Below are 14,195 nucleotides of genomic sequence, written 5' to 3'. Positions count from 1 at the left end.
ACATTTTTTGAATTATATGCAACTACCCTGTGATGTTTTTCCTGAGAACTTTATGTAAAGCTACTGAATGGAAAAATAAAAATTTCTTTCCCACAGGATTAATGTTTAAATTTAAAAATGCAGCACATAAAATAGTTAAAACAATAATAGAAAAAAAGAAGTTGGAGGACATCTAATACCTAATTTCAAGACTTAATATAAAGGTAGAATAATCAAGACTGTGAGGTACTGATGTAAGGACAGACAAAAAGACAAATAAAACAAAATAGAGGGTATAGAAATAAACACAAACATTTTTGGTCCATTGATTTTTAACGAAGTTACTGACGTAAGTCAATGGGAAAAGAAGAGTCTTTTCAACAAATGATGCACCAAAAAATGGGGGGTGGGCAACTTCAAATTGTACTTTACACCATACACAAAAAATAATTCAAACTAGATTACAGACCTAAATGTAAGGAACAACTAAAAACTGTTAACTACAAAACCTCTTGAAGAAAAATAAAAGAAAATCTCTGCTCTCATGGGACAGGCAAGTATTCTTAGATAGGGCACAGAAAATAACTAGATAGAAAATTAGTAAACTGGACTTAAACTTTAAAACTTCTGCTCTTTCGAAAAATGCTGTTAAGAAAATGAAAAGGTGAGCAACCTGGCTGAGTGAGACCACTCCTTTGTATCTTCCCTTAAATCTACAACTGGCCAAACATCTATAATTCAACAAACATCCCTCTGCTCAACACACTAGAATACCTAAGAGATCCGTGCATCGGTACTTTGGAAGGAGCATATTGGAACACATAGGGGAACCAAGACAGGGACGGTGCCTGTAGCTGCAGTTCCCTGGCCCTATGGCTAAGCCTGTGGCCCCAGTAAGCAGAGGAATGGTGGAGAAGACAGGGTGTGGACCCTAAACATGGACCATGATGGAGAACGAGAGGGACAGCAACAGTGTCGGCACCTGAGAATCCAGCTCCCTCACCCCACTGCAGTAGTACTCACACCACCAGAAAGACTAGCATTAGCAATAGAGACACATCTCTAGCCTCCCACAGAGAGCGCAGCAGTGCCAGTAGCCATAAGGAACCATGGAGCAACATGATGAGCTCGTGAACCGGGTTCCCCCATCACCTGCCACATCCTACTGCCAATAGTGATACCCGAAGACCAAGCAATCCGAACACAGCAAGGATACCCACCAGTGGGATCACCCAGGCGGCAACTCTCATGCCCCACCATAACCCCAGGGGCACAAGCAGTGCAGGTTACAGAAAACAAAAATTTGCACTATTTTACCATCTGCTAGAAAAAAAAAAGAAAAAGCTCTAATTATCCACATGTTAAATTGTTAAAATCAAAATGATACCCTACGTTAAGTGTTCACTACTTCTAATGCGCCAGCACAAATCATCAAGTACCATAAACAACCAAGGTAGTAACAAGGTAACACATGAAGAAAATGAAAATTCTCCAGACACCAAACTCAAAGTCCTACAAGATTCTGAACTAAATGATAGAGAATTCAAAATAGCAGTCAGGAAGAAACTCTGTGACATACAAGAACACTCCAAAAGGCAGTTCAATGAGCTCAGAAACAAAATAAGTGAAAAGAAGTAGTATTTTGTCAAAGACTTTGAAACTATAAAAAAAGAACCAAATAGATATTCTGGAGCTGAAAAACACAGTAAGTGAAATTTATTAGAAAGCACCAGAAATATAGCAGACCATACATAAGAAAAAATGAGCGAGCCTGAAGATAGAAATGGTTCAGGTGGAAGAGAAGAGAGAACTAAGATTCTTTTTTTAATGAAGGTCGTCTTTGAGAAGTATCTGACTCCATTAGAAAGGGCAACATAAGGATAATGGGTATTCCAGATCAAGAAGAGAGGGAGAAGAAACAGCCGATTCAAACAAACTATCAATGAGAACTTCTCAAACCTAGAGAAGGAACTAGACAGACATACAAAAAGCTAATAGAACACATAATTATCTCAGTACAAAAAGACCTTCTCCAAGGCACATTATATTAAAACTTTCAAGCTAATAACAAAGAATTCTCAAGGCATTCATGTGGAGAAAAAGGTAACCTACAAGGAAAAACCCATCAGATTATCAGATTTCTTGGCAGAAACTCTACAGACCAAGAGAAAATGGAACAATATATTCAACATATTTAAAGACAGTAACCACCATAAAATACTCTATATAGCAAAGTTATCCTTTAGATAAGAAGGACAAATAAAGGCTTTGCCAAATGAAAGCTGAGGTAATTTAACACCACAAGACCTACTCTACAAGGAATGTTTAAAGGAACTCTCTACCTGAAACAAAAAGACAAAAGTACACGAAACTGCGAGTAAAGTGACGAACAGAAAAAAACTGCAACTCTTTCGAACTAGGGTGCTAAACATATAATTATAATACAAAGATTAAAGGGAAAAAAGCATTAATAATAACCATAGCTACTTCAAAAACACACAACAGAAAAAGGGATAATTTGTGCCAACCAAAACATAAAATGAGAGGAGGAAACAGATGGAACTTGTATAGACAAATGAAGATAAGATGCTATCAGGAAAAAAAAAAAGAACTACTTTACCAATGTGGTATTTCATACAAACCTCATGATAACAAAAAAACAAAAATCCAGAGCTGAGACGTGAAACATAAAAAAGGAGAAAACGAAGAAAATCATCATAGAAAACCATCAAACTAAAATAGCAAACAGAAACACAAGGGAAAAGACACAATGGAGATACAAACCAATCAGATAACAAACTATAAAATGACAAAGGTTAAGTCCTCATATGGCAGAGGTAAATCCTCATATGCTAGTAATCATCCTAAATGTAAATCGGCTGAACTCACCCAATCAAAAGGCAAAAACTAGCTGGATGGATCAAAAATCCGAGACCCAACTACATGCTGCCTACAAGAGATCTATCACAGCTCCAAAGCAAAACATAGGCTCAAAGTGAAGGAGTTGAAGATGATATATTCCAAACAAATAGCGTCCAGAGAAAAGGATGTAGCATATGTTTATCAGACAAAATAGTTTTCAAGACAAAAAAAGGTAAAAAAAGAAAAAGATGGACATTTAAAAATGATAAAAGGGGATAATCCACCAAGAAGACATAACATTTATTGATATATGTGCACTCAACATAGAAACACCAATATATATATAATTATTAATCATCTACAAATAGATATAAAAGGAGAAACAACAATACTACAATAGTAGACTATAACACCGTATTTACAACAATGGATAAATCATTCAGATAGTCAAGAAAAAAAATCAGCCTTAAATGACACTTTAGACCAGAAAAACTTAAGACACATGTACAGAATTTTCCATCCCAAAGCAAAAGAATACAAATTCTTCCCAAGTTCACATGGAACATTGTCAAGGACAGACCATACATTGGGACATAAAACAAGTCCCAATAAATTGAAGGCTGAAATAATATCAAGCATCTTTTCTGACCACAGTGGTATGAAACTAGAAATCAATTACAAGAAGACGGAAAAATCACAAATATGTGATTAAATGATACCCTACTGGACGACTACTGGATCAATGAAGAAATAAAAGAAATCAAAAGATACATAGAAACAAATAAAAATGAAAATAAAAATATGATGTACCAAAATATTTGGGATACAGCAAAAGTGGTAAGAGGAAAATTTATAGTAATACAGGCCTACTTCAAGAAACCAGAAAAACCTGAAACAATCTAAATTATACCTTAAAGAACTAAAAAAAAAAGGACAAAGCTCAAAGTCAATAGAAGAAATAACAACAACAACAAAAAAAATCAAAGTGGAAATAGATGAAATTGAGAAAAAAGACAACAGAAAAGATTAACGAAGAGCTGGTTCTTTGAAAAAATAAAATTGACAAATCCTTAGCTAAATTCACAAAGGAAAAACAAAAGAAGACTCAAATAAATAAAATCAGAGAGACAAGTTACAACTAATACCACAGAAATACAAAGGACCATAAAAGAATACTACAAAAGGCTATATGCCACCATTAAACAACCTAAAATAGAAAAATTCTTAGAATCATATAATCTTCCTAGACTGAATTATGAAAAATAACCTGAAAAGACTGATCACTAGTAAGGAAATTGAAATAGTAATCAAAAACTTCCTAAAAAGCAGAAGTCCAGAACCAGATGGCTTCACTGGTGAATTCTATCCGATATTCAAAGAAGATTTAATACCTATCCTTTTAAAACTCTTCCAAAAATTTCAAGAGAAGGGAATGCTTCCTAACTTTTTTTTTTTTACAAGGTCAACATTACCCTGACAACCAAAACCAGGTGAGAACAACACACACACAAAAAGACATTACAGGCCAATGTCTCTGAACAGAGGCAAAAATCCTCAGTAAAATACTAGCAAATAGAATAAAATTATACATTAAAATGATCACACACCACCATGAAGAGGGATTCATGGTACATCATCTACAAATCAATTGTGATATACCATATTAACAAAATGAAGAATAAAAATCATATGATCATCTCAATAGACACAGAAAAAGCATTTGACAAGATACAACATTCATTTGCGATAAAAACTGTCAATTAAATGGGTATGAAAGGAAAGTACTTCAACATAACAAAGACCAAATTGACAAACTCACACCTAACATCATACTCAAAGGTGAAAAACTGAAAGCTTTTCCTCTAAGAAAAGGAAAAAAGATAAGAATGCCTATTCTTGCCACTTTTATTCAACTTAGTACTTGAAGTCTTAGCCAGAGCAATTAGGCAAAAAAAAAGAAAGAAAGAAAGGCAGCCAAACTGGAAAAGAAGTAAAACTGTCACTAATCGCAAATGACACAATTTTACATATGGAAAACTCTGAAGACTCCACCAAAAAACTATTAGGCATAATAAACAAATATAGTAAATTTGCGGGATACAAAAATCTGTTGCATTTCGATATAGACATAGTAACAATGAGTTATCAGAAAGAGAAGTGAAGAACACATTCCATTTACAACTGCAACGAAAAGAGTAAGACATCTAGGAATAAACAAAGACCTGCACATTCAAAACTGTAAGACACTGTTGAAAGAAATGAAAAAAGACACAAAGCAATGGAAAGATATTACCTGTTCATGGACTGGAAAAATTAACATTGCTAAAATGTCCATATTTCCTAAAGCAATCTATTAGTTCAATGCAATCTCTACCAAAATACTAATGGCATTTTTCAAAGATATAGAATAAAATATCATCAAATTTGTATGGAACCACAAAAAACCACTTACAATCAAAGCTACCCCGAGAAAAATGAACAAAGCTGGAAGTATCACACTCCCCAATTTCAAACAATACTACAAAACAATAGTATTCAAAACAGTATGGTATTGGCACTAACAGATACACAGACCAATGGAACAGAACTGAGAGCCCAGGAAAAAAACCCACACATATATGGGCAATTAATCTATAACAAAGAAGCCAAAAACATACAATGGAGAAAGGACAGTCTTTTCAATAAATGGAAAAACTAGAAAGATACATGCAAATGAATGAAACCAGAACACTATATTACATGACTCACAAAAATTAACTCAAAATGAATTAAAGACTGGATTGTAAGACCTGAAACAATATACAGTAAAAAACATTGGCATAAGCTTCTGGATATCAGTCTCAGTGAGGTTCTTGTGAATTTGACTCCAAAAGCAAGGGAAACAAAAAAGTAAACAAATGAGACTACATCAAACCAAAAAGCTTCTGTACAGCAAAAGAAATCATTAATGAAACAAAAATGTAACCAACTGAATAGGAAAAAATATTTGCAAGTGATGTCTGAAAAAGAGTTAATATCCAAAATATATAAAGAACTCATTAAACTCAACAGCAAAAAAAATAAAAAATAAAAAATAACCCAATTAAAAATGGGCAGAAAATCTGAATAGACTTTTTTTATTTTAAGACATTGGTTGACCTCGCAGATTGCAAGGACCTTGACAGTTTACAATCCCTTATTTTTTTATTTTATTTTACGCCTACAGCACCTGGTCTTCCTAGGTGGTCCGCCATCCAAGTACTAACCAGGCACAACCCTCCTTAGATTCCGAGATCAGACGGGATTGGGCTTGTTCAGGGTAGCATGGCCTTGGACTGAATAGACATTTTTTCTAAGGGAGACATATACAAGATGGTCAACAGATATATGAAAAGTTTGCCATCACTGGTTATCAGGGAAATGTAAATCAAAACAAGATACCACTTCATACCTATTAGAATGGCACTTATCAAAAACATAACGAATAACAAGTATTGGAGGGGATGTGGAGAAAAAGGAACTCTCATATACTGCTGGTGGAATGTAAATTGATTCAGCCACTCTGGAAAACAGCATAGAGGTTCCTCGAAAAATTAAGACTGGAACTACCATATAATCTAGCATTTCCTCTTCTGGGTATTTATCCAAAGAATATGAAAACACTCATTTGAAAGATATATACGTCTCTATGTTCATGACAGCATTCCTCACAATAACCTAGTTATGAAAACAACATAAGCGTCCATCAACAGATGAATGCATAAAGATGTGGTATATGCATACAATGAAATACTACTCTGCCATAAAAAAAAGATGAATTATTCCTATTTGCGATAATATGGATGGATCTTGACATTTATATGCTAAGTGAAATAAGTCAAACAGAAAAGAACAAGACACATGATTTCATTCGTATGAAAAATATAAAAAATATATAACAAACAAAATAAAAACTCATAGATACTGACAACAGTATGGGGACTACCAGAGAGGAAGAGAGGTGATGGGAGGGCAAAATGTTAAGTAAAGAGGGTCAAATATATGTTAATGAATAAAAATGTAGACTTTTGGTAGTGAGCAAACAACAGCGTATACAAATATCAAATTATAATGTTGTGTACCTGAAATTAATAAAATGTTCTTAATCAATGTTACCTCAATGAAAAAAAAATCTTAAAAAAAAAAAAAGAAAATGAGAGAAACATGGCAGAGTGAGACATGTCACCCGATCTCTCCCCTTGAAACATCAATAAGCTGAACATCTAAAACTCAACAAAAAACACCCAGACTGCACACCACCATGTCTGAGTGTGGCATCTACGCATAAGAGCTACCATAGATCATAACCCCCAGGTGTTGGGCAGTAGACTGGGAGAAACAAAGAAGCTGCCTCTCACAGCCAGAACTCCCTGTAGGACGAGGAGGCAGGGGAGAAGGTGCTTCCTGCAGGAGGAGGGGAAGGGGAAAAGGTGCCACGAATTCCCTGAACAGCTCTGCCTGGAAGTGCTGTGAGCTCCAAAAGGCAGGCGGCAGGGCCCAGGCATCAGGACAGAAGCAGAGAAGTAAGATGGCAGAGAAACAACAGTTGATTTTTACCCGCAGTGGTTAAAAAACCAAGGCTAGGCCACAGCCCTCAACCTCCAACCCAGAGGGTCCCTTCCCCCATACCCTCCTACAACAATCACTGCAGAGCTCCAGGGGAATCTGAGCTGAGACTGTCGCTGATACTGACTGAGACTAAGAGTAGCGATCATGATTAAATACCTAAAAGGGGAAAAAAAAGGCATTATTAAAGCTGTATATAAATCAGAGATCCAAGAGGCTTAGAGGCTACCTACTGGAAACAAAAAGAAAAGTGCCTTCTTTGCAATAGGCAAAAGAAAGACCTTTATATAACAAATCTTCTTTCTGAAAAAAAAAAGCTGAATGCACTTCCATCAATGCCTATGCCGAGAAAAGTCCATTAAACACCAAGAACGACCAGGCGACAAGGCGTATCAGAAAAAAAGAGAAAAATCTCCAGAATATACCCTTACAAACATATAAATATGCAACTTATAAATGACAGAATATTCTGGATGAGACTTCTGAAAAAACTGTGAGTTCCAAAACGGGTCATATCAAAAATTTCAGGAATTGAAAAAAATGACTAAATAAGCAGAATGAGTTCTTTAGCAAGGAGACTGAAACCCTCAAAAAGAACACAATAGATCTTCTGGAGATAAAAAAAAAAAAAAAAAAAACCACACACACACTGTAAGAGCTGAAAAATGAACAACGAGCTTCGGAAAGAGAGTCGAAAAATTGAAGGAAAGGAATAGTGATATTAAAGACAGAAATCTAGAAATACATTAGAAGGAAGAAGAGAGAAACTGAAGAATGAAAAATAATGAAAGAGAAATTCAAGAACTAGCTGATACCATCAGGAGAGGAAACATAAGAATAATGGGCATTTCTGAAGGCAAAGAAAAGGAGTAGGGACTAGAAAGCATTTTCAGACAAATAGTGGACAAGAATATCCCAAATCTAAGGAATGAGCTGGAGCTTGGAATTTGATAAGTCAATAGAATACCCAATTATCTCAACCCAAAAAGGCCTTTACCAAGGCACATTGTATTAAAATTAATAAAAATCAATTACAAAGATAGAATTCTCAGGGCAGCCAGGGGAAAAAACACGGTAAGTTAAAGGAAAATCCATCAGATTATCGTTGGACTTCTCAGCACAAACTTTAAAAGCTTGAAAACTATTAAGTAAAAGGAACTACCAGCCTAGAATAATATACCTAGCAAAGCTCTCCTTTAGACATGAAAGATAAAGACCTTTCCAGATATAAAAAAGTTGAGGGAATTCTCCACTACGAGGCTTGAACTACAGGAAATACTAAAAGGGGTCAACGCACCTTAAATAAAATGACAAAAAAGAAAAAATACATAATTAGGAGTAAGGTGTCTCAGGCAATAGAAGCAGAAAAGTGCAACTCTTATTAAGAACACGGCACTACAGCTTAAAGAGTAAGAAGAGAACTGCTATAGCAAGGTAGTAATGAACGATCAGCATACAGAGGGACAAATTGAGACAATGACTGAAAAAGGGAGGATTCAAAGATCCAAATTCACAAGGGTGATGGAGATAAGGCACACACAGAAAAAAAGGGATGACTGTATATATGTAACTATCCTTTATATATTCGTAATGGTAACCACACACCACAGATTCAGACCTGAAGAATATAACATAAAACAAGAAGAACCAGAGGGAAAACCCAAAAAATCAAACCAAAATAAAAAAAACAGAAACACAAGGACAAAAAAGCAATGGAAACACTGAGCTACCGGAAAGCAAAAGATAAAATGGCTAAAGAAGACCTCATATTTCAATAATCATTCTAAATGTAAATTTAGAGTGAACTAACCAATAAAAAGACACAGCATTGCAGAATGGATCAAAAAAACATAATCCAACCATATGCTGCCTCCAGGAGACACATCTCAGCTCCAAAGACAAATATAGACTCAAAGTGAAAGGGTGGAAAATGATATTCCAAGCAAATGGCATTCAGAGAAAAGCAGGAGTGGCAATACTAATATCAGACGAAACAGACTTCAAAATAAAAAAGGTCAAGAAAGATACTGAGGAACACTTCATAATGATAAAGGGAATCATGCACTTAGAAGACATAACACTTACTAATAACTATGCTCCCAATCAGGGAGCCCAGAAATATGTAAAGCAATTACTAACAGAACTAAAGGGAGAAACAGACCAAAACGCTATCATAATAATAGGGGACCTAAATACCCCACTGTCGGATATGGTCAGATCATCCAAACAGAAAATCAATAAGGAAATATCCTTAAATGACACATTAGACCAACTGGACATAACTGACATTTACAAAGCCTTCCATCTCAAAACAGCTGCTTATACATTCTTCTCTAGTACACATGGAATATTCTCAAGAATTGACCACATACTGAGACACAGAATAGCCTCAACAAATAAAAGAGGGATGAAATCACACCAACCATATTCTCTGATCATAACGCTTTAAAGCTGGATCAACCATGAAAAGAAAGCAGGGAGAACCACAAATATGTGAAGATTAAACAACATGCTACTACTGAAGAATGACTGGGTCAGAGAAGAAATAAAAAGAGATCAAGATACACATAGAAACGAATGATAATTATAGTACAACATATCAAAACTTTTGGGACATGGCAAAACGGTCATAAGAGGAAAGCTCATATCATTATAGGCCTATCTCCAAAAACAAGAACGAATCCAAATAAACAACCTAACACTTCATCTTAAAAAACTAGAATAGGAAGAACAAATGAAGCCTAAAGTTAGCAGAAGGAAAGAAATATCAAAATTCGAGCAGGAATAAACTAAATACAATACATACATACATACATACATACATACATACATATATACATACATACATACAAACAACAAAGAGCCGGTTCTTTGAGAAGGTTAATAAAATTAAAAAGCTCCTGGCTAGACTCACTAAAGAAAAAAGAGAAAGGACACAAATAGACAAAATCAGGGAAGAAGGAAAATTATGACTGACATCGCAGAAATACAAAGAATCATGCAAGAACACTATGAAAAAGTATATAACACCAAATTTAATCACCTAGAAGACATGGACCCATACTTAGAAAAATACAACCTTCCTAGACTGAATCAAGAACTGGAAAATCTAAATAAACTTATCAGCATTATGGATAGTGAAACAATCATCAAAAACCTACCAAAAAGTCAAAGTCCAAAACCAGATGGCTTCACCAGTGAATTCTACCGGACATTCAAAGATTGAATACCTATTCTCCTCAAACTCTTCCAGAAAATCGAAGAGGAGGCAATATTTCCCAACTCATTTTATGAGGCCAATATTACCCTGATACCAAAACCTGGTAAAGATAACACAAAAAAAGAAAACTACAGACTATTTTCTCTCTGGAACACAGATGCAAAAATCCTAAATAAGATACTAGCAAACAGAATAAAACAACACATTAAAAAGATTATACAACACGATCAAGTGGGCTTCATCCCAGGGGTATAGGGATGGTTCAACACATGCAAATCGATTAAAGTGATACACCACATAAACAAACTAAAAAACAAGAATCATATGATCATATCAACAGATGCAGAAAAAGCCTGTGACAAGATATAGCATCTATTTATGATCAAAACACTTAACAAAATCGGTATGGAAGGAAAGTACCTTAATGTCATAAAGGCCATATATGACAAACCCTCAGCCAACATTGTACTTAATGATGAAAAACTTAAAACCGTCCCTATAAGATCAGGAACAAGGCAAGGCTGTTCACTATCGCCACTGTTATTCAATATAACACTGGAGGTCCTAGCAAGTGCAATGAACAAAGAAAAAGATATAAAAGGTATCCAAATAGGAAACGATGAAGTCAAACTGCCACTATTTGTAGTTATCATTCACTATGTATAAAACCCTAAAGACACCACAAGAACACTACTAGAAACAATAAGGAAATACAGTAAAGTCTCTGGATACAAAATCAACATTCAAAACTCCACAGCATTCCTATACTCTAGTAATGAAGTGTCAGAAAAAGAAGTGGAAAAAAATAATTCTTTTTGCACTTGCAAGAGAAAGAATAAAATGCCTAGGAATAAATCTAATGAAACATGTGAAGGACTTACTTAATAAAAACTATAAGACCCTATTAAAAGAAATCGAAGATACATAGAAATGGAAAGATACCCCGTGTTCCTGGGTTGGAAGAATCAACACAGTTAAAATGACCATATTACCTTAAGCATTATACAGGTGTAATGCAATCCTCATCAAAACCCCTTTGGCATTTTTTAAAGAAATAGAACAAAAAAATCATCAGATTTGTATGGAAGAACAAGACCTTGAATTGCCAAAGCCATCCTGAGAAAAAAGAACGAGGCTGGAGGCATCACTCTGCCCCACTTCAAAGTATACTACAAAGCGACAGTAATCAAAACAGCATGGTATTGGTGGGAAAAAAGACACAAAGACCAGTGGAAAAGACCTGAGAGTCCAGAAGTAAACCCATATTTATATGGGCACATAATTTTCGACAAAAAATCCAAAACCACTGGTCTACAGCCATGCCACCCTGAACGTGCCTGATCTCGTCTGATCTCGGAAGCTAAGCAGGGTCAGACCTGGTTAGCACTTGGATGGGAGACCACCTGGGAAGATCAGGTGCTGTAGGTGTAAAAAAAAAAAAATGCCAAAAATATACAGTGGAGAAAGGAAAGCCTCTTCAGTAATTGGTGCTGGAAAACTGGGAAAGCCACCTGCAAAAGAATGAAACTAGACTGTTGTCTATCACCACACATCAAAATTAACTCAAAATGGATTAAGGTCCTGAATATAAGACGTGAAACAATAAAACATATAGAACAAAACTCAAGATCCTGGACTTAAAGAGGAGTTTACGAATTCGACCTGAAAGGCAAGGGAAGTAAAAGCTAAAATAAGTCAATGGGACTACATCAAACTAAAAAGCTTCTGCACAGTAAAGGAAATCGTCAACAAGGTATAGAGACAACCATCCAAATGGAAAAATATGTTTGCAAGCAACGCCTCCGATAAGGGCCTAATATCCAAAATATACAAAGAACTCATATGACTCAATAAAAACAAAAAAACAACGATCCAATCAAAAAATGGGCAGAGGACCTAAATAGACACTTTTCCCTACAGGACATACAAATGGCCAACAAATTTTTCAAAAGATGCTCAACATTGCTAGTTATGAGGGAAATGCAGATGAAAACCACAATGACATACAATCTCATACCTGTTAGAATAGCTATAATCAACAGGACAAGTAATAACCAATGTTGGAGAGAATGTAGAGAAAAAGGAACCTTCATACACTGCTGGTGGGACTGCACATTGGTACAGCCACTATGGAAAACAGTATGGAGGTTTCTCAAAAAACTAAGACTTGATTTACCATATGATCCAGCAATCCCTCTACTGGTTATTTACTCCAAAGTCTTGAAAACCCATATCCGAAAAGATATTTGCACACCAATGTTCAGCAGCATTATTCCCGGTGGACAAGACATGGAAGCAACTGAAGTGTCCTATGATAGATGATTGGCTAAAGAAGCTGTGGTACATATATACAATGGAAGATTACTCAGCCATAAGAAGAGATGTAATACTGCCATTTGCAACAACATGGATGGACCTAGAGATAATCGTGCTAAGCGAAATAACCCAGACAGAAAACGTTGAAAATCACGTATCACTTATCTGTGAGATATAAACCTAAAAGCAACAAACAAACAGGACAGAGACTTATGGACAGAGACTACAGACTAGTGGTTACCAGAGGGTAGGCGGTGGGAGGAAGGGAGTAATAGATGTGGTAAAGAGAGTCAAATATGTGGTGACAGAAAGAAATCTAACTATGGGAGGTGAACACACAGTGTAAATATATATATGTCTTACTGTTAAAGTGTACAAATGAAATTTATTGGATTTTGTTAACCAATGTCACCATAAAAAAAAAAATTAATTAATTTAAAAAAGAAATAAAAATGAAAAGGTAATTCAGAGAAGAAAAACTTTTTTCACTGTTTTCAGAAAAGGACTCGTACCAAATTATGTAGGGAACTGTTACAATATATTAATAAAAAGACATACAACTTTATTTTAAGATGAAATACCTGAACGAATACTTCACCAAACAAGATATAAGTATGGCTAATAACCACAGGGAAAAAAGGTCTTCATAAACTGTTCCCATGGAAATTCAAATTAAAACCACAGTAGGATAACATCATACACTCATTAAAATCTAACATTAAAAAGACCAAAAATACCAGGTGCTGATAATGATATGGGGTGACTGGAATTCTCATGCATTGCTGGTGGGAACGTAAAATATGCAACCAATCTGGAAAAGAGTTTAGTAGTTTCTTATAAAGTTTAATATACACCTAACATGTGACATAGCAATTCCACTCCCGAGTTTTCACTGTAGAGAAATGAAAAAGTCCACAAAATACTTGGTCACAAATGTTCCTAGCTATTTTATTTACAATAGCTCCAAACTGGAAACCATCAAATATTGTTAATCTTTAATATTTTCCTTCAGAGTCAACCCAAGCAGTCTAAATCCACAGCACCTATCATGAACAGCAGGTATTTCCAGACCCCTTTGGATCCTCAGAACCACAATCCCAAGCACATTCTCCTTAGCCAACTGGTAACATGTTTCCAAACCTGCAGGCTCAAAATCTACAACCACATTCTATCTAGATAGAAAACACACAAGGGCAAACAGACTCTCCTTGTTCTTGAAGTAACATGGAACACA

The 14,195-nt window shown here is 35.3% G+C and overlaps 1 protein-coding gene and 2 pseudogenes across 7 annotated transcripts in view; 1 reads left to right on the top strand and 2 right to left on the bottom strand.

The window, feature by feature from the left end:
- PRKDC (protein kinase, DNA-activated, catalytic polypeptide) overlaps window positions 1-14,195 on the bottom strand; it is a 192,933-nt gene that overhangs the window by 166,322 nt on the left and 12,416 nt on the right. The window lies entirely within an intron of this gene.
- On the bottom strand, window positions 6,038-6,156 carry LOC111733950 (annotated as a pseudogene).
- LOC111733957 lies at window positions 11,955-12,073 on the top strand (annotated as a pseudogene).

The sequence above is a fragment of the Pteropus vampyrus genome, unplaced genomic scaffold, assembly GCF_000151845.1.
Source record: "Pteropus vampyrus isolate Shadow unplaced genomic scaffold, Pvam_2.0 Scaffold702, whole genome shotgun sequence".
Lineage (NCBI taxonomy): Eukaryota > Metazoa > Chordata > Mammalia > Chiroptera > Pteropodidae > Pteropus > Pteropus vampyrus.
Note: the sequence above shows the minus strand (reverse complement) of the source record. Positions and strands in the feature narration are given on the sequence as shown.